Source organism: Ceratina calcarata, unplaced genomic scaffold (genome assembly GCF_001652005.2).
Source record: "Ceratina calcarata isolate Rehan_Ccalc_2016 unplaced genomic scaffold, ASM165200v1 scaffold514.2, whole genome shotgun sequence".
NCBI lineage: Eukaryota > Metazoa > Arthropoda > Insecta > Hymenoptera > Apidae > Ceratina > Ceratina calcarata.
In genome coordinates, this window is record NW_017175971.1 from 1,034,145 (window position 1) to 1,056,016 (window position 21,872).

At 43.6% G+C, this 21,872-nt stretch overlaps 1 protein-coding gene across 1 annotated transcript in view; it reads left to right on the forward strand.

The window, feature by feature from the left end:
• LOC108628264 (chaoptin) overlaps positions 1–21,872 on the forward strand; it is a 143,960-nt gene that overhangs the window by 39,182 nt on the left and 82,906 nt on the right. Inside the window, exon 3 of the mRNA XM_018030060.2 lies at positions 14,347–14,394. The gene's annotated coding sequence lies outside the window, so the exon portion shown is untranslated. The remainder of the gene's footprint in view (positions 1–14,346; positions 14,395–21,872) is intronic.

Below are 21,872 nucleotides of genomic sequence, written 5' to 3' on the forward strand. Positions count from 1 at the left end.
GAGGATGTCAGTGCCTATAACTTCTGTATAAAAAGCTTTTCGCTAGCGTCAATAATTAATTGGATATTTTCTTCTATACTCTTTAGCACGTAGCTATTTATTATTAGCATTATTCTTCTGACGTCTGATTTCTTTTTAACTATAGGAAATATGTTTTTCTAAAGTACTTTTGAGACTAACTGTATAGCCAATACATCCTTAATACCGCGTACAATTTCGGCCTTCGAAACACCGAAAACGGCTTAGCCTGGATTCGTGATCGGACATCCCCGGAACCACATTCCAACGTGCGCTCGTTTTCTCCGATCTCCGACGACTGCACGCTCTCACGCTTTTATATCGGATATTACCCTAGCGTCCAATAAGAGTAACGGAGACGTATGAAAATTCTTTGATAGAAGATCGAGTCTGCGATCGATCATTGGAGGATCAAGATTGATTTTCGTAGAGTGTAGGCACGAAAGAGAATTGGTCGATTACAGTAAATTCAATCTTCCCGCATACGTTAGAGAGCACGTGACATTTTTCACGGGTTTTAAGGCACCGCGCGGTGCACTTTGTATTCAGGTGGTAATAGTTTGCGCGACGCCGCGGGGAAAGTTTTCCTCGTCGAAACTGATCGTGTCTGAAACTCCGTATACGTCCCGCTACATCTTTTCAGTCTACGGGCGATCCACCCATCCCCATTTCGATGATGGTGGCGGTGGTAGCGATGGCGGTTTGCGATGGTAAACTGCTTCTAAGTTGTGACACGTAAGCCGATCTCCGAAAGGCGTTGGCTGTGTGTATGTATGTGCGCGCGCGAGGGACTAACGCGACGCTGCGGCAACTCTGAACGTGACTCGTTATCCGTAAAGGGGATTGTCGATGAATAGAGGCAAGGAAGTCACGCGTCTTTTAAGAAACTACCGCGAAAATTAATGGACGGAACTAAAGTTTCCACGCACTCTCCTCCGTTTCGTGTTGTACAGAATGGTGCTCAATGGAAGTCGTTAGGTCGAACAAACACTCAATTGTTAGAAAGACACTTTTCTTTTAAAGAAAATTTTTGTGAACTCGACTGAATTCTCTTGTGAGTTCATTCAGGAAACGATGCGTCTAACGTATACTAATAACATTCTGTCAAAATATACGTCGATGAAGTCATCGACCCCTGGGATGTAAGTTCACCCAGTAGACTTCACTTTTTTTCTACCCGGAGCTCATTTTACGAAACATCCAATTAGTGGTTCGTGGGATCATGAGGAAAACCGAATCCCGATACTTTTCAATTATCGATAATGAAATGAACCGAGCCACCACCCTACGAACCACTTATTTCCAGCCCCTTTCGACTCGTTTCTGAAGGGTTTTCCGTGCTGAAAACTCGTTACTCGTTCGGGTCCGTTGAAACCCTGTACACTGTACACGGTTGGGACCTAAACCCAGGCTAGAGAGCTGCTAATGACGAAATTAAAGTTGCTCTCGAATAACGTAGCACGAGAATTCTCACGAAGCGAACTTCGCAGGTTTTCACCTGCCCGCGAATGGAAACGGCGGGAATGATTCTATTCTCATGTTTCTCTCCGATTCGGCCAAGACGAATCTGATTTCGTAAAAATAAAACGATCGTCGATAAAAGCGATGTAAATGAATGCAGCTATAAATATTTTGTTATAATATAATAATATAATATAAATAAATATTATTTTCGTCTTGACGTATTTCCCTGTGATATGTGAGACACTAATGAATATTAGCTGAAAGTATAAAACATCGTTTATTGACGAAGAACAGTATCGGAAATAACTATTTATTCGATATTATATAAATAACAACTGCATCGAAAAACAAGTACAGAAACATTTAAATAATGTATTGTAAATTTCCTTTCCTAGTCGACGAATGTGACAAATGCACTTAAAATGTCATGCGAATATGAGAAGCTGCAGTTACCTTCGTTCTTTGGACGGAAACTAAAATTTAAAGTTGTTACCGTGAAGTATTTAAAACCGTACGATCCCCCATTTCTAACTTTCGGTGACAGAGAAGTTCGTTCACGGGTTTAAAAAGCGGACAGTCTGATTCGGATGTCTGGACTAAATTTTCACAAAGCGAGAAAGAAGTGCTGGCCGAGATTTTCGCCGTCGGAAAGCTCGGGAGTAAAAAAGTACAGAGAGAGAGAGAGAGAACGGCACGCGTGCTAGGCGACTACGATCACCCTTTCCAACCCCCACTGTTTCGCAACACGAACAATTTCTCTTTCTCCGTGTAGCCGTGAATTTTATTTCATCCCAGCGCGCCCTTTTTTCTCTCTCCCTGCCGCCAGAAAATCGCTTTTCCGGCCACTCGCACCCATAAAACCGAAAACGTGTTGCACCGCTGCGGGTTTGCGTCCCCCCCGTTGCTCGCGGTGCTCCGAGGGGTTACGTCGGCCATTTTGATCGCGCCAATTGTCTAAATCCTCGCGCATTGTTTGCGAAGCTTTGTACCCGTTCCGCGAAAGCTCCCGCCACTCGCCGGCCGTTATTCCTTTCCCAACCCTTCCGCGCATCCCGTACCCTACGGTTCGCTTCAACCCCCGTAACGTTCATCCGCTGTTCATCGCGTACGCGTCACTGTCTTCCCGCGGTTCGCACCGCGGCGTGCTATTTCGAACGCGTCCTAACGAGAGCAGTGCCAGAGGATAGGGGACGGATATTGATGACCAGTGGTCGAGGGGACGAACGAAATGAAATGAACAATAGGAAGTGGAGTTGGGGACAATTTCGCGGTCGGATAATCGCGTCGGTGTATCTTGAGGGCCATGTCGTGTACAATGGTGAGAAACATTCGACGAACGTGCATTAAATCTTCCTTTATTAATTGTAAATCGGTTTCCGTTCGAGAGAACCATTCGAGGACACGATGGCGCAATGCATTTTGATTATTACGTGGGTTGGAATATGCAAGCGAATTTCTGTCGCAAACGAGAAAATATGTCGATAGGGATGACGTCAAGATCGGAGGTATCGATTTTCGGGTAATGCTTTCTGCCGCTAGTCACGTAATCGTGTCTAATCTCGGTACAGTTACATAGTTTCAGTTTGTAATTAGTTCAAAAAGCTTTCAGTCGGATAGGAGATCAATGCAGTGTCGCGCGTTCATTGAAGATCGAAAGACGTAGATTCATACGTGTGGATATGTGGAAGATTAATCAATTACGGTGTACGTACTGTACGTCGGGAAGTTCAGTGATTTAAATGGAGAAATTTTACCGATCCCTGATCCCGGATTAATTTGTCGCCTCTAATTGTCCCGTCTATTCACAGGGGCTATCTTACTGTCGGTCGATAATTAATTAATTTCCTGTTCGCATTCGATCGCGAGCGCAAGGCTGAATTGAATGGCCCAGTTTCAATGATACGTTGTCGGACAAGTTCCGCGGCCGTATTACACGTTAACGTGGTGATATTACCCAGAGCGAAAACGTACTTCCAGGAATTGAAACGACAATTATCCGTTTTCAATGCGTACAGCAATAGAAACACGCGATTTATCTAATTAGATGCCGTCTCGACTAAATGCAATTAAATGGGAGCACACTTGGATCAAATATTAAGCGCGTATAGGAGCTATATTCAGGTACTTTGATCTAGTTCATTTCGCACATCAAAGCTCAGCTGGAAAAGTTATATTAATATATCTTCATCAAACAAATGCATGTATCATATTATTTTCTCATTTGTTATACGTATATATCTTTTTAAATAAGTTGCTCTATCATTCTTTTGTAATGGTGATAAAGATGAATGGGGTCCCTGGATGCGCATCAAATTAATCCGAGCGGAATTCAAAATGAGTTTTAACACGATGAAGCTTAACCGACCCAGATGACCCGACTTTAGCCCAATTTGTTAGGTTCCCGTAGGATAATGATCGATAGCGATTAGGAGAGGTGATCGGGTGCCGGGGCATTTCGGATCCCTGTAGTTGAAACGGTATATACGTGTACAGAGTAGCGGAGAAGGGTAACAACACGAAGCTCATCTTGTCGAGTGCAACGCACCAGCCACGCGTGTATACTTATACGAACATCGGCTCCCGCATGATTGATGACGCTTCCCTTGGCGCTGTATCGACGACGGTGCAACGTTGCATCCACTCCAGCCCGCATTATTATTGCGTACCACTTTGGGACCATCATCGGCGTATACGGCCGCCTTGGGAAATTGGGACTACTATACAGAACGGCCCTCCGGTGGCTTCTCGCGAACGCGCAACGTGCGCTTCGCGATGAATTCCTCTGGTAAATTCAAACGCTTAAGAAAGTGTTAAGAACTATGGGAATAGAACCGTGTTAATCGTTCAGCTGTTACCGATCATTGAAAAAGACTTTGAGACGCGGAAACACTCGGTGTACTACACATGATTTCCATTTACAATTTCTAGAACAGATACGATACTATATAGAAATTTTGCTAACTAATTCAGCATTCAATCTTTGCGGATGTAAAGTGAAAGTGAAACAAATTCAGAGTGTACAACTACTCATGTCAAGTAATTATGTAGTCGACGGAATAATTTGAAATTCGCTAAAGTCTAGAAACGTTCCCTCTCTGAGCCGGACTTTCTCCAGCCATCACTGTAAGCTGTTCAACCCGAAACGAAATTTTAGTGTCTATTCTACGTCCTGCATTTAGATTTATATGAATTTAATTTATTTTCTGTCCATATTCCATTATATTCGCGTTTGTACTACACATCACCATTACATAAATGTAATTGTCTAATTACATGATAAATATAATTAATGCATTACAAAACTGAAAATTCATATTTCTGTTAAGCACGATATTTTTTTAAGTGCACATTTTTACAAGTTAAGGTCGATGAAAAATATCTTTTGTAGAGAATACTTTTCGAGTTTAACGAACATTTTCAGTTAGACGTATTACACTGGGGTTGACGTTCTCTTGAAAAATAAAATTTTACCCTGTCCATCGTTACTTTTACAAATTGTTAACGAAGGAACATGCTTCGCGAGTGAAAGGATTTCACGGTTGCAATTAGAGTACGCAATTTTTCTCTTGCGAGGCAGTAACACGGGGAGGATCGAGGGACTGTAAAAAGCCCAGTTTCGCATTTCCGCGTTTGACATGGAAAAATCGTAGCCGGTCAGAGACGCGTGGGAACCGATCATGCAAATGGGTTAATTAACTCCAGAGGCAACGGTCGCGTGCGTTTTCCACGTACACCCGTAAATGCTCGCATCGGCGATAACAATTATTCGCTACAAGTTTTATCGTTTCGTCGATAACGAAATACAGTGCGAGGGTATGTACTCGTTTTTTTATCGAAGGAATCCCGTTAAACGTTCGCCTTCGTTATTCGAACGTTGCATCCGCTATTAATCACCTAGGATGTTGCCTCTTTAAATGGGTGAACTTGCAAATTTTACAGAATACGATCATCGTTCTAGTCGAGCGCTCTTTGATCAGCATCTCCAATTTTATTTATCATAGAAGAGTTTTTTAATTAAATCAACTATCTGGGGCCGCATCGAAACACGTCCGAAAGCTAATAAACCATCGAAGGGGACCGAACAATGGCAGGGAATTCGGTGTCGATTGAAATGCAGGGCACGCGGCTGGGGAATATTCATGATTCCGTTGTTTCTAAATCGCAAAAGGGTTGGACGACGTCGTCCACCGATCGCCCTTTCGCCATTAACGACGAGTCACGCTTCACGTTAGAACTTGTTTGGGGCTTATCAGCGGTCAGTCTCGGACTGTAATTTCGTATTCCGCTAACTCGCCGTCGTCCGTATTGGAGACGTTCCATTGAAGTCGCTTTGTAATTCTCGTAAATACTTCACAGAGTATCGTCGAGCGACAAAGCCATCGGTTGATCGATCGCTCCTAGCATAGTCAACGAAATGATTAGAAACGGGGAGGTCAACGCGACGTAATTCCGAGCATTCTCCGCGCTAGACAAAGGGTGGAGGTTGATAACGTCGAACAAAAATTGGCAAGTTCACAGTCGAAAGGGATCCTTCGCGGAGATTGCTCGAGGATTACTTCATTTTGCGTTGACGAGTTTGTTCCAGCCGGTTGGATATTAGACTCGCCAGAAGTTGGACTGACAACGAATCTCTTTTTCAATTAACCGTGTGCCTAGGTTCTCGCGAGGATTTCCCTCGAAAATGGACACCGTCTTATACCCGGTTATCACTTTAATTCCTCCTCATTTTCTATTTCAATTACGTGTCAGGGTGCAACAGATTTTCTTACGCTCGATTTTCCCTTCGATGCAATATCACCGATACGAATTATTTCATAATTTTATCCGCGCACACGTACTCATTTTTTAATTAGAATCCTACGTTATATGTTACGCGTGCTCTCTACGACAACGGCGTTTTTATAATAAAATCAAAAATCATTAAACGATGATAACGTTTCCAATTAGTTTCATCGTATTGGATATTCGCTCGGCGTCGCGAAAATTGCGAGAAACGCGCAAAACACGTAACGATTTTTCGTCTGAAAAGCGAGAGAAAAAAATTCGTACAAAAACCGAATGCAGGAGTGACAAATCATGATTATCTTCCAAATCTCTTTCTAAAAGAACATCTCTCTTCATTTTCTGCTTGATCCTTTTAATTATACTTATTCCAACGTGCTAATTACGAGGTGCTTCTGCAGGATCACGCTTTGATAGGTAATCGCAAACGAGATCAATCGCTATAGAAATACATACGCGTGATGGTTTATATGAAAGGCCATTCATATGTACGGCCGCTAATAAATTAGCAAGAATGGGTAGGCATTTACCTACGCAGTGAATTACTCATCCGGCGGTTTTGCGCTCCGGGCACCGATAAGTGCATTCTAATATTCGTGCGTCACTTGCCTTAATCGAAACGCTATTAAATGTAATTATCGGTGTTGGGCTGTTCTACAAATTCGTACTGAGTTACCGATTTATAGACGGTCGTCCGAAGTAAAACTAAACGCGTAAAGTATCATTCGTTTCTGGTTTTCCGGCTGCAGTTGCCGAGCTAACTGCATTGCTTCGTGGTTAATTAATTCATTAACGAAGTTGCTAAACGTATTCCCGCTAGTGCAACTAGTCGAAGAAACTATCACGGAACAAAGTTCACGCCGATGCGATGAGACGGTCGTGTAACGCGTTTCGTTTACGTAAACTGTTAACAAATACCTCGGAAGTCCATTTTATTCATACGAGATAGTTTACAGCGGCGCGCCGTGCCAAGCGGTGTTAAGGAACTGCTGAAGTGGAAATACTGGAAATACCGTCGAGCATAATTTCAAGAATCGTTCGCCGTTCCGTACCTGCCTCGAGTAATTAATTAATGATTGTAAACTATGTTTAGAACACTTCGCCCTGACTGATTACATTTTGCTTGAATAAATTGGTCCAGCGTAGAAATCAAAACTTGTTCACTTCGCGATCTCGTATCACGTAGCTCCATGTTAAGCGAAGGGAGACAGGAATGGCGTTTACAGTAAATTAATGAATTTATAGACGTATTATGGAAACGTTAAATTGAAATTCTCTGGGCTCACTAACGTTTTAGGAATATTAAATCATTTTTTATGTGACGAGTTTTGTACCATCGTAATCATCACAAATCTTTCGTTAACTTTGACGGAAGCGTTTTCCATGTAGATTGCACTGCAACTAAGGTGTTCGATCTAAGGTCGTCCAAAGACTTTACGACTCCCGTGGAACACTCGGAGAATTAACGAACCGGGACACTTGAACCCGTTCGATTTTATGTCAATTCATCGGGTCGTACGTCCCGGTCGAAATCGAACCGAAGGGAATCGAAGAGTGGAAGTGGGAAACGGTGATATTAAAGAACCTGAGGCACTGGACGGAGACTCGCGTGCACCCGTTCGGATTGGGTGCGTGCTCGCTGCAGAAAATTTTTCCACTATTTATCGAGACGTTGCAATCAAGCTATGGTCATGCCCCGCGGTCATCTTGAATTAAACGGGTTCTTAGACTCGGACATTGATTCATATATACTGCGAGCGTGAGCAGATTTGTTGCTGATAGACCATTTCGGATCTTCTTGGTGGAGAACAGATTTAAAAAATGCGTTATTTAATTTATTTAAGTAATGTTTGAAACTCTGGTATATATTTGACTTGCCCCTCGAATGCAAATGAATATTAATTGATTTAATTTCATCCCATGGAATGTTTTATTTTATTAACCAATAAAAATCAATTTCCCAGTTTATTTGAGTAATAGAACAGAGAAAACCGATACGTGTACTTGATCGGAGTTGTGGTAATTTCATCCTTTTCGTAATTCGAGTCGCGATAAATAAATTTGTTTTCTGTTTAAATGTAATTAAATACCGATAAAATATACATTTTTTAATATCATTAATTGCAAACGGACGTAACCGCGTGCGCATGGACGTAAATAACTAGGAACATTCATTTAAAGTTATGTGTGTGCACGAAGCAATAAAATATATCGTGTGCTTTTCTGACCAAGGTACGCTCTATTCTCTTTTTTACTTTGTTTATTCATTGTCCATTTTCGTTCAAGATTTATATTGCAAACAAAACGAGCGGTCGATACAAGTTTTAAAATATAAATAACGGACACGCTCGACGGAAATTAATTGAATCTGCGAGGAGAAAAATCGGACAAGAATATGCAAAGCACGTGACCATGCGTGGTGCAAGAAACAGATAGCATGAAAGATTGAAATAACCACGCGTGGGGCGAAGATGAATGACGAGAAAAACTCGTGCGACGCAAGAAGCAGATTCCCTGCTGTTTCTGTTAAATGGGAAAAGAAAAGATTAACTCCGTGACGGGGTCAAGGAGCTCAAGTAAATCATAGTTCCCTATTAGTATAAACCGGACGATAGTTCAAACGTTCGTATCAGCTTGCCGAAATACAAATTGGGCTAAAAAATTAGATCGTTTTATGCAAATGAAGTAGAAACAGATACAGAGAAAAAAATCACTAGGATTTTATTTTAAAGCTCATCAGTCCTTAAATAAACATTGTAAACCGCGCGATTGAAACGGCGATTTCTTTGACGCGTTTTGGTGCAACGTTGCTTCACCGAATGTAAACTTCTAATCAGCGGCGACACGAAGATGGCCGCTGGAAATAGATAGAGAGAGGGCGACTCCTGTAAATCCTTTGCCGATAATCACTGAAATTCCTCCGGTAAATAGAACCGGAGCGGAGGCCAGGGGCTTCGGGCAACTTGCCAAACCCTCTCGCCACGGAGTAAAATCTTTCGGAGGGCAAGGATCCGGCTGGTCTAGTCTGGTTTATCCGTCGTTCCGCGGTTGCACCCCGTTGCACGCCAGGCTTGCAATTGCAATCGCATCGGCCGTCGCAAAGAACCGACCCGACCGAGTCTACATCCACGCTCGCAGGACACGAAAATATCCAGAGATCTCGGATCAGAATAATTCCGGTTTAATCGTCTGTACTCCAGTCTGGATCATAAAATTTAGATCCTAGTAGACGGCGAGGTTGATGCTACAACCAATTACAACCTCCCATCCCTTGGATCTATTCTGCCTGCCATTTCTGGATCTCTTTGGATCTATTTTAATATGGTTGATATTAAACGCATTTGAAATATCATATCACGTTAAAGTATTAGCTTCTGGATCACTGGTATTTTCTATGAGTTTGCTTTTACAAATAGTACACAAGATTAATTTGCATCTTGATTCGGACCGCGTTTAGATTTCTTCCGGACAGGATTTTCAATGATGCACACAGAATTGAATTAGCTTTACGATGTGCTTTACAATTAACTCCGACGTACTTCTTTTTTGCATTATCTAATATTACGCTGCTCTGCGACAGAAAGGTAAGCGTTAACCCCGAGCCAATTTTGCCTCAACGGCTGTTGAACTTTTCTTCAGTTCGAAACTATATTTTGAGAACGCGAGAGGGCTGGTTCTTAAATTTTACGTTAGGTTGATCGACGTTTGAAAATGACGTAATCGAACAGGTACGGGAACTCCTCGGGTATAGTCGAGAGCAGAATTATTAATTATGTGAAAGTCATTAGGCATGTACGACAGCATGTTACATCCTCATGAATATTTCATCTTAACTCAAGTCCGTCCGTTCCACCTTAGCGTACTATTCTAATCATTGAAGTTATCCAGCGCAAACATAACTCGCTGAGGCGCATTTCGGTCATGAAGCAGCGCAGCGCTTAATCGAAATGGGGATCGGGTACCATTTACGCAAACCGATACATCAGAACTTGGCCAACTGATTGTGACGCGCCTGAGGATCATTAACTACGCGACTTCAACCGCACGCACATCAAGACTTAAGTTCAAGTTTTCTCGTAGACAATGAATCAGCGAACTGCCGATTCATACTAGCTGGTAACTAAACTTGTAAGCAACAATTGGCAAGTAATTGAATTTAGTTGCATAAGCTGAGAATTTCGGTTATCCCCAAGTACCTAATTTTCATCGTTTGTCAGTGGCATTTTCTCAAAGGGCGAGGGAACGATTACGTTTTTATACGGACGCCCCTCTATTGGACAGATCACGGTGACACGGTAACAAGCAGGCTGGCAAACTTCAGTCACCGTGGAGAGGAGGTTCCACTTTATCGGAACCGTGAGGGCTCTTGTATCCGGATTGCAAAAACTTTAATCGGTTTACCGAACCGGGGAACCAGGGCCGGAGGAGCGAACTGATGGGAGATAATTGAAATCCACGCGGAAAGCTAGGGGCCCCCTCCGGAGATTGCCATTAATTAGAGCCATAGATCACTCGACGTGGTTTGTGACAACCAGCCAGATCCTCCTTCCTCGACCTCTCTCCTCCTCTTGCACTAACCTGGCTCTCGTCTTTACCCGTGACGGTCCGGCTTATGCAACTAGTATCTACCGCGTTCGCTACTACACTTGCGGACCATCGTGCACCGATAACGTATCTGTCGGGATTGCATAACCTGTTCGCAGTATCATCCGGAATGTATCTTGAATTAGGAGAAACGTCGCACGCGAATCATCGTCAAATCACCTACTCACACGACAGATCGATAGTCTAAGTCCCAGTGGCCCATTAGTCGTCGGGAGATTCATCGACGACGTATCGTTAAAATTTGATGCAGAGCCCACCTATCTTGACATTCCTCGATAAATTAAGAAATATACTTAATTATTATGATCATCTAATAAAACAAAGAAATTTCGATTCTAAACGACTGCACTCAGTTATAAGAAAGCAGTGCAAGAATCCCCGACGCTTACAGTTGAAATATTCCTGAGGAACAAATCAGGGAATGAATAGCAATGCAAAACGTATCGTTACTTTGCGCCACCAATCTTCCTTTGTACACGCGGCTGAAAAATCGCCATGAATCTCGGCAATTACACTGGCACCGGTACCGGGGAGGCAATTTCTGGAATGGTGCTACGGAGCATGGTAAACGGTTGTTGAAGCACATTCGTCATTAGCGTAGGCACCATTCGACGTAGCTAATACTCTGGTCCGGTGGAACCGTATGTCTTCCTTCGACCAAAACGGTTCCTCCACACGAATTACTACTCCTGAACGAGGTATCGGTTATTTCCGCGTGTACTAAGAATAGACGTTACATTTCTGTACATTTTCCCATTCATGAATCACTCCTCTGACCGCAGCCAATAGAATGAATTCACGGTCGATCCTGTGTACAGGAATACTCGATCGGAACAACGGAGAATGTTCGATGGGACGCAGTTAAACAATCAATAATCACCTTGCCTTGAATGAAGGATTTTTATATTGCTTTATTTCACAATTTCCTACTTTACTGTTGCTATGCAGTTAATTCCGGTTAATTAAAAGCTTCAACCTTTGCTAGAAAATATTTATTACGAAGACATTTCTACCGTGCTGGAAATTTGTTATCAGATTCTTCTCGCGAACTTTTTTCCGGATGTCGCCGGAGCAGCTTTCTCATTGTTCCTCTGTCCTGCGCTATCAGTGAGCTACTTTTTTACCGATAAGTGAGCGCGCGCGAGCAGTGATGGTGACAAAGTTGGGGAAACACCGAGTCGTGATACGCGTCCGGGTAGGCTCGTAGCTGTCTACGATTATTGTGCGAGACACGGAGGAGTAGGGGACTCTCTGAACTCAAGATGAATCCTATGGAGAAATCGCGATATGGCTAAGGGAGAACATTTCTGAGAAGGTGGCTCTCTTTCAAACGCATGGAGAAGTATACCGGCGCGGCGTATCAGAAGAACCTCAATACATTCATTCAGGTAATATAAATTGAAGAAAGGTAGCACGGAGCAAGGATGCAAGGATGAGTGATATGAGAAGTGATAATGGTAAGAATAGAGGCGAACTGGAGTTTATTTCACGCTGATACATGTAATATAAACGTAGAAAAGAGTGCGGGTGGTGAGTAAAGGAGCAAAGGGGAACAAAGAGGAAGCCCCGGGGGAAGCCTGGAAATAAAGAATGAAACCTGCGAATAAAGAAGGGAGCTATCGACGAGGAAAAGAGAGATGGCAACGAGGAGAAGAAAATAAGTCGAAGGAATGAAGACAACAAGGAGGCAGGCAAGCGTCGAGCAAAAAGACCCCTTCTTTTTATCGCGATTTTCTTTGTGGGGACGAGGCAACGAGAAAAGTTAAATACTGAGACAGGTGGATATGTGATAAATGAGAGGGAACAAAGGCACCGTGACCGAAACAGGCGAACGGGTACACGGGAACGATGACACGGGGAGACGAGTCCAAGCTGAAATTTACAGAGTGAAACGAACGTGTACAGAGAAATGTAGGGAGACGAGATCGGCGAAAGAATGCGTGGTTGGATGGTGAAGGAAGAAAATAAAAGAATTTGAAAAGAGGCCAGGAGAACGTAGACGGGCGGAGGGGGCAGAGGGACGTCGGGAGAGCAGAGAAAGAAGATGGTGTCTCGAGTAGCGGGCGGGTTCTATGGAAAAGCTTTTTTCATTAAAGTACAGAAAATCTTTTTAAGGGATATAAAAGACCGACTCACGGAATTCCTTTGGTCGACCTGAGTCCCGAGCAGTAAAATTGTCGGCGCCGCAGCGATACTGGAGCCGTGACGGAGGGGGTCGGAGCCGGTGGGAGGAAGCAACTTGATAAAGGGAGAAACAAAGCCAAGGAAACGGACAGAGAGGATAGCGGAGTGGATGGGGCCAGCGTGAAGTGGCGACGCGGGTCATGGGATCGTAGTTGGGATCCGTAGGGCGGTAAGTGGGATAGGACGGGGAAATAAGAGGGTTGGTTTCACCGTTGCTCCGTTGCGAAATTCCGTGTTAATGTCATTCACGGTCGATCGCCGGTACAAAAGGGGTGAGAGCCGTCCGGCGTCGAAGTATTCTACTTTCAGAAAATTGTGCACCGTGTTCCGTCTTTGCGAACCGACGACGCGTACCATGTTTTATCTCCTCCTCCGTCAGATTTAAATACTATGGAAATTCATCTTAATCCTATCCACTGAATCCTATCCAACTGAATTATTATTTTATCTTCATCAACGAATTTTAGGCCACAGTCCTATTAAAATTTATATCAGTGACAAGCGATGAGATGGTTTACTAAAATACGTTTCCATGCAGTGCATAACGAATATAACAAGGAATCGCATTAAATAATAATAAAAGAAATATGCTGCAGCGACGAGAAAAATCTGTTTGGATATTTAGTTGGTCGCTTGTTACGTTTATTGGAAAGCATGTTGTATCGGTACGTTCTGTAAGTTTCCCTCGCAATGCCAGGGAAAACACTTTATCCGGAGTCACGGTAAATAGATTCACCAAAGGAGAAGCTATTTTTATGTTCACGTCGCATTTTATCCCGTCTTCGTTGCAAATTTCCAACGTCTCGCCGCGTTTCGCTTCGGCAAGACGCGGCACGGCGCGACATCGGGTTGCGCTTCACGCCAGCCGAGTTTCAGATTCCAGAAATTCGAACCGACGCGACGTCTGCTGTCGTTGATCGACGTCGTCCGTGAAATCTCAAATTTATATCAAGCTCGAACGTCTTCCCTTTAATTTCATTTCCGACGTTCCTACGAAGACAAATGGTAAAACGCTGGCATTTCGTTTATGTAAAAATTATTATATTTATTCCTGGCTTCGTTATATTCGCTATTGCCGATTAGAACGAGAGCAGACCATGGTTCCGATTAAGACTCGATTGGAATTCTGTCGCAGTCGGTTGGATATACTCTGAAATAACCTTTACTATGTAGAACTAATAAAAGCTAATAGCGATTCCGGTTTCAATATGCAGCCAGATGAGAATTTAAAAAATGAATCGAGTTTCCAATTATTTCGAATACGGCTTTATGACGTCCTTCTCTTTGTTACAGATACCTACATCCTGTTTAATAAAGCAGCAACTAACTGAGCACCCACCCGTAAGTAAAAAAATTCATGCACAGAAGCGTACTTCAGGTTTTGTTCAAACTCGTATTTGTAATGTCGCGTTCCCTTTTACATTTAACATAATAGTTCCGTTTCGACGTGAAAATCGAACGAAATGAAAATTAATAAGGCTGGATTCATTAGTAACGTATCGGCTTATCGCGAAGCGACAATAGATGAAATCCGATTCCTTCGTTACGCGTGGAATGAAAAATGACGGAGGAATCCTCAAGTAAAACCGACGTATAAAGAGATACTACCTCGAAATGGGGAGATCGGATCGCATTCTTTCCACAGGGCATTTTAACGTTTCAATTTCTCCGCCACAAGGTTCGAAGGAAACCACATTTTTCCGTCGAATGTTCGATACCCAGAGAAAAGCATCGCGAACACGAAGTGCACGCGATTTTTTTGTCGCTGCTAGAGATTGAATCGTCCGGATGGAAATTCGCGTCGCCCTTTCGCAGTGTCCTGTCCGTGGGTACGTACGTGTATCGTTCTCCATGCACGCGAGCGGGAAAAGTTATAGAAAGTTCGCCGCGTACGATCCAGATCGTAAAGCTTCTGGACATTGAAAATGGGATTCGAGGGATGACGGGACCCGAGAGAAAGTTTCGAGTGGAACAACTGGATTCTGCTCATGGGTCTCTTACATGAATTTCTCAGACCGGTTCTTTTTACTCAATACCTCTTTCGTTGTATTCACCCTTTCTCCTCGTCCTTTCACGTCAGGATCAAACGCACGCGCGAACGCTTCGAATAATTTGCGAAAACGGACTTTTTGAAAGCGCGGCTGGCGCGTCTGTCCGGTGGAAAGAGGTCGAGAACGCAATAAAATCTGATGTTCCAGACGGCGAGTGCAAAAACCGTGTAAATAGTATACAAAGAAGTGTAAAAAATGAAGAGAAGGGCAACATTTCGTGAATAGCTGTGCAAACACGGATACTCACAGGATATCATAGCTGTTTAGACGGCCGGCTTCGCAATGGAACGTCTCGTGCCGTGGTTGCTTGTCGGTCGTCTCGTGGAAATTCGCAATAGGGCTCTCCTATTATCCTCTCTTTAACAATGAAATTCAATGGTAAAAAGAAGTGCACCCTTTGTCCGGGTTTTTTACTTGCAATGACGTTAGTCACGAGGTAATTAATCAGCGAACAATACGAAAACTAACAATATTCCCATTTTACGCGCCAGAGAATCGGAAAATTACATTAAATATTCCCTCATTTTCATGCGCGTTCCACTAAATCTAACTAATTATATGTATATGCGCCCGCTCTTCATTAACTCGCAAAGGTTACATCATCAAATAGTGGCCGATTCTCTGAAAAAGCGATAAGGACTGAATTTGTCTTTCTCGGAGAAGTCTCTTGTGCAAAGCGTAGGATGAAGTATTGCTTTCATGCTTTCAACGTTTCGGCAATTAGCAAAGTGCAATTAGTAATGCTGTTATATCATTCACTAACGGTCCCACGAAATTCACACGCAGTTTAATGCTATAATTCCATCTCTCTTTTATTCGATATTTTTCAACAAGCGAAACGCAATCGATAATTGTGTATTAAATTAATCATCAATAATTCTACAGAATTTCGCAGTCTGACTAATTTCATATTCCGCACCAGCGACCGACGCAATTTGTGCTTTTCCGCTGGCAAATAAATGTTACGAACTGTGCAGAGAAGTGAACAAAAAAAAAACCGGAGGGAAAAAATACGGTAAAACGTGACCACGCGCATTTTGGTGGCACGTAACACGCCAACACGTTAGAAAAAAAAAATCATTTAATGGAACAGACGCGTGCTTCGTTATGCGATGATTCAGGCCGCGCTTTGAGTCATTTCGCTGGACGGTGAACGAGCGACCTACAAAGTTTTTTTTTTTTTCTACCGAGCCCGGATCTCGCGTTAAGAACGAGATCACGGTGCTGAGATATCGTACAGCCGTAAAAGTTACTCCCGCTCCCTATTAGCTATCTAAATGCGATCTTCGCAAACGGTAAACGGTTTTTAAAGAGCCGCGATTGATAAGCCTCAGCGACTGAAATTCCTCGGTTGTTTCCTTCTAAAGTTCCGCTTCTCAATATTATCAGCGAACTGGACGACGTGACACGGGGTCGATGGAAGTATTTAATTTCAAAGAGGAGATGTCGACGTATAATTTCCCTTGAGAATTCGAGAGGTGTCGCGACGTTGCGTCGTCGGTGCGGTATAATTAGCATTATTTTTTTGGCGGACAATTTTGTCGGCTGCGCTGCGAGTAAAAACCGGAGATACCCGGGCGCCAAGGTTTTCAGTGGAAAAATATGGTGGGATAGAAGAGGCGAAGGCTGACGCAACGATGGTGTGCGCAAAGTAAATCCCTGTACCGAGGTTACGTCGGAGTTAAAGCAAAGCGGAGAAGTTTACTTTGCGTTGTGGCAATCAAAGTGAAATCGTAAAATTGAAGTTCCACGATTAAATACCATCGCGATGGTAATCGTTTGCTCAGCCCGTGTCTTTGTGGTCCACATGCAAATATTGTTGATGAACATTAGTTACGATCGTACCGCGGCAGGAATTAGGAATGATTGCTAATAACGAGTAGACCGTCAGGCTGGTGGTGGTGCTTTTAACGCGTTAAAGGGTTAAACGCGACGATCATTCTTCACGAAGGAACGAGGGCGAGAATCGTCGTTATCTATGACCGGAAAGAACATGCAGTCATAATTGCTTCCGGTAATACACCGAAAGCGCCGAGGGAGACATCGAGGTTTACCCGGGTCCCCCGGTGCTGCAAAAGCAATCGTAGATTCTTGCTCGTACATCACGCACCTCGACACACTCCGGCCTCTACATAATGCTCGGAATGCAATCTTACCGAGCTACACGCTCGGGAAAGATCGTATCGCCTTTGTCTGAATAATTTCGCACTTAACGCGGCGGCAACGAAATTTCTGTGGTTCTTCTTCTCCCTGCGGAGGCCAAATAACGCTAAAGTGGTTCGCTGTATGGAAAAACCGGTACGTATCGGGAGAAGTCAAAGTATAGGGAAACGGCGCGGCGCTACGTCGGTGTGTAGCAATGGAATGATATCGGAGGAAATAGAGTCGATGGAACTTGGAAGAGAACCGGAATCGGGAGATGGTTCGATTGAAAGAAATTATTTACTGCTAAACGAAATCGTATTGTTGTGCACCGCGTTTCCTCAAGCGATATTTGAGTTTAAAAGTAATAAAAGGCGTAACAATAACCTGCGATTAAAATCGGAAGTTAAAATAACGATCGATGTTCCTCGAAGGAAATCTTAAGGACCTGCATCCAATTAGTTATCTGTTAGGATACTTTCATAGATATACAAATTTAAGAATAACAGTCGGAGGTGCGTGTCGGCCCGATTTCACGTAACAGGACGACGCGTGCATCAAGCAGGTGTCCTGCGTCAGAATAGAGACACGTCGGCGCGCGTAACACGTCTTACGTCGCGTCACGCGGTCCGAGTCCAGGTGCACACAGGCGTGCGAGCAATCCGGTGCATGTGTGGAGGCATATATGCATATATCAAAGAGCGTAGCTCAGTAGACCAACCAACCGCGCAAGCAATGCATCAAGCCTAGTAATTTATAGCGGGGCGATTAACCCCTTCGCGTCCGTTTCCTCCGCCCCTCTCCGGAGAAGATCTGAAAGTCAGATCTGTTGGCTGACTCCCTAATATACACGCGTCAAGATATACTTGACGGGAACCGTGATCGGTGGTCCTTCGAAAATCGCGGCTTTTTCTGTTTCTCTTCAGAACAGATCCAACACCGAACATGACAGATTTCCGAGGGTTTCTCAGGAATCCTTGCTTGTTCCAAATAATGATGATACTAGGGTGTAACGAGCGTAACCGATACGTCTATTCTTAGAAGACGGAATAGTTTACAAGTGTTTGCTACCCAAGGCGAGAACTTATTCACGGTACGTATTTTAATGATCGTCGTATTCTTGCCTATCGGTAGAAAACTAGAAAAATAGTATCGCAAGAAGTATTTACGATCGATCACAGACGAAAACGATAATTGCGTCCTCCAATAAAATGAAACGGCAGTCGCTAAATTTTATAGACGCAAGCCTGCATTAATTATATTGTCTGCTTTATAGTTGCGAGTACGTCGTGATTGAACGGAAATAAGTGGCGATAAAATCGTAAACCGGCGAGCATTGTCGTATCGCGGAGAATCGATTGCAACGATAACGATTCTCGAGCTAAGGTAGTGGCGCGACGAACCACCGCCGCCGCCTTCTCTGATGCATTAAAGCAGCCTGTTTTATTCTCTCCAAGACGAGCCGCTGCTACGTTCCGGGAATATTAATTATTGCTAGCATTGCGTTTCCGTTGCCGCCACGTAGCGCGAGCAGCGATTTCACGGACGGCTGTGCGCATTAAGTAACTTAATTGTCAAAGGTAGCCCATTCTCGCAGCCGGAAGCTGATCGCGTCTTCGAATACCTAACCGACGTAATTGCAATTAATCAGTAGGAGGCAAACCTTGCGCGTTTCCTCTTGTTATCGGGCACCGTTCCTCGTAAAGCTGTCTTTAATTTAAGTAGCCTGCACCGGCATTCTGCCGGCAACTGACTGCGCAAATCCCTCCGCGCAACTCGCTTCTACTTTACGTTTCATTATCGTTTCGCGGACTTTTGTAGATCAGAGTCTCCCATCGCGTTTCTTTGCTCACTAAATTTAATGTAGCGCGCGGGCAAAACAATCATCTCTGAATTCCTCTTTTCAACCAGTCGAGCGTAGCAAGAATGCAATTTTAGCTGGGCAGTTGAGAAGAAAAAGAATGTATTAACGAGGACAGGAGCGTCTCGGAATTTAGCATCCGGTCGTCGAGCGTTCATCTTCCATTCAGTAGACACGTAGCCCGGGCGCGAATGGCATCAAAGCTCATACGTAGGAGGGTAAACACGCGCGGAACGTGTGGGTGGATACGCGCGCGTATCCTTATCGCGGTTGAGTCGTGCCACGACATCCGGTAATGCAACCCCTCTTCCGCAATCCGGACCCAGGGACAACGTTTCCTCGTAAAATTTCGTATCTCGCCGACAGCAAGCGAGCAAACGCGACCTCACGATGAAAACGCGACGAGCCGGCTGGCACGTACCGTCCCCAGAGGCCATCGAATTAGGATCGTTCAAAGCGCATATCCGCTCTTTATTTTTCTAAAAGAATTGAAACACGCGGACTTCTTTTCATCGACCTTCTCCATTCAAATCTATTTCGTATTGGTTCATTTAGACACTTTATCATTTGTATTAGTATTGAGTTTGGTTATTCATGATACTCGGATCTCGAGTTTCGTAGTCTTTAAAAAGAGCTATTACGTTCAGTGTATACGTATTTCTTTCTGTAACGTTCCTTCGGATTCGAAGTATCTTTCGGATCTGCAGATAATTTTGAATGCGATGCATTCAGAATTAGCTGGAGATAAACCCTTTCATCGTGCATCCTTATGGACGAGCTCGTAGAGCTGATAACCGTGAACCGGTTGATAAGTTATCAACCCGAGGGGCTTGCCCATTGCAAGACGAGTTTTAAAAGTACCACCACGTTGTACGAGCTTCTTGCGACTGGTTTCTTTTCATACCGAGCGAGAGTCTCATATACTTTCATTTGACACAGTTCGTCTCGCGATATCAAGTAATGGAAGTCCCTCCGCAATGGACTTTCCAACTTTATGTATACTATACTCAAACGACGTCGCTCCAGGGCCAACAACAGCGGGTGATCTTCGGTACGTCTATTGAAAACGAGAACCGTGTATGCATACAACAGACGCTAACAATGCGCCAGTAAAAAACAATACATTGCCACTGTCTTTTTTTTTTTTTTTTGCCGAAACGTTGCACCGATAATGAAAAAGGCTTCGGCTCTGAGTTATTCAAGGTGAAAACTGGAAACGACAAGTATAAATGTTCTTCCAATACGCTGTAATTTGAACTCCTTCGGTAACTAGTCCCGTTGTCTCCATTTATATCTACCGTTTTCCATTTAATATTAAAGTATTGATCGTGAACGAACGAGATAGAGGAATTAGGTAAAGAATCGCGTGACGAAAAATCGAAGCTATAGGAGAAATGGAAATAAGTGCAAACACGAAGTCAGTACGGTTTCAAAGAGACAGCACCTTGCTTTTCGCAGTGACGACTGAAAATCGCGTGTAACTTCTTTAGAATGCTGGCCACGAATTTACCCTGACCGCGTGGCCGCACTGGAAAATCAAATCCCCAACGAGGGGAGGAGAGAGAAGAGCTTTTCGGGCACTTTTGCAGACGCGAGCGAAAACTTTCGATCTGTCGTAAACGAGTCAAGCAAACTTCCGGTCTGAGTCCTCGCGTGAAGGCCCTTTAGACCTTCGAGCCGCTCTGGCCCGACGTCGAATCAACATCGATGAAAAAGAATACGATATTTTGTAATAGTTGACCAACTTTTGTTTTCACCCTTTTCTAATTCCCGACGCTTTTATTGATGAATCTGCGAAGACGAAAAATTCCAAACAATCATTCTTTCCTATCATGTACATAAGAAATTAGAAACGAAAACCAATGACTTTCTATTTAAAATCCAGTGAAATTCCTTGATTGGCATTCAGTCGGTTTATATATTCATTTTTGAAATTCCAGGAATAGATAATGATCATCTATAAAAAGTTAAACGAATCTTCCTTAAGACTGAAGTAAATAATTAACGTCACTTAAATTATACATTTTACTCTTCCTAAATGTCAAATTTAACTATATTTGAAATAATTTATTTATAAAATATCTATATTTTTAAATGCCAATAATTGAAAAGAAACTAGAAATCGTAATAGGGACTAGAAAAGAATTAGACAGGCGAGCATTCCTCGTGTAGCAGAACAAGCCGAGATAAATAATCGAATTACATCGTATGTATAGTGTGAAAAACAATAGCTAGAGAGAATTAAATGAACCAGCTGGCGCGGGCTTGCTCGCACGGTGAAAAGCTGGAGAAAGCTTTCCTTAGCGCCGAGCCGGCCGTAATCGCGCTACACCGCGTGCATCCGATATTTTCTCGTCCTCTCGGCACAGTGGAATAAAATCGAGCTCAGCCGCTTTATCTCGCGTTTGCTTCTGCTCCGGGCCTCGGCTCGAAGAGCGCAATTCTCGAATCCGGGGAAAAGGTTCAAGATGCTCGAGGCTTCGAACGAGAAAAAGAATAACGGCCGGTATAGCCAGCGGTGTTCCGATGGCCGTGACGGGACGAGTAAATGTACCGTATATTCTCGGTAAGTACTCTCCAACGGTCCCATAATGGCATAAGTTTTATTTCCTGGGAATCGAGAGCGAGGCAGGTTTGTAGATTGAATTGGAACGGTATCCCGGAGGAACAACGACGCGTGGGTACATTCTCACTGCGCGATGTACGATGCATGCAAGCCACGCGTTAAGAAAGACCAGTCCCGCAAAGGTTCGGTTGATTAAATT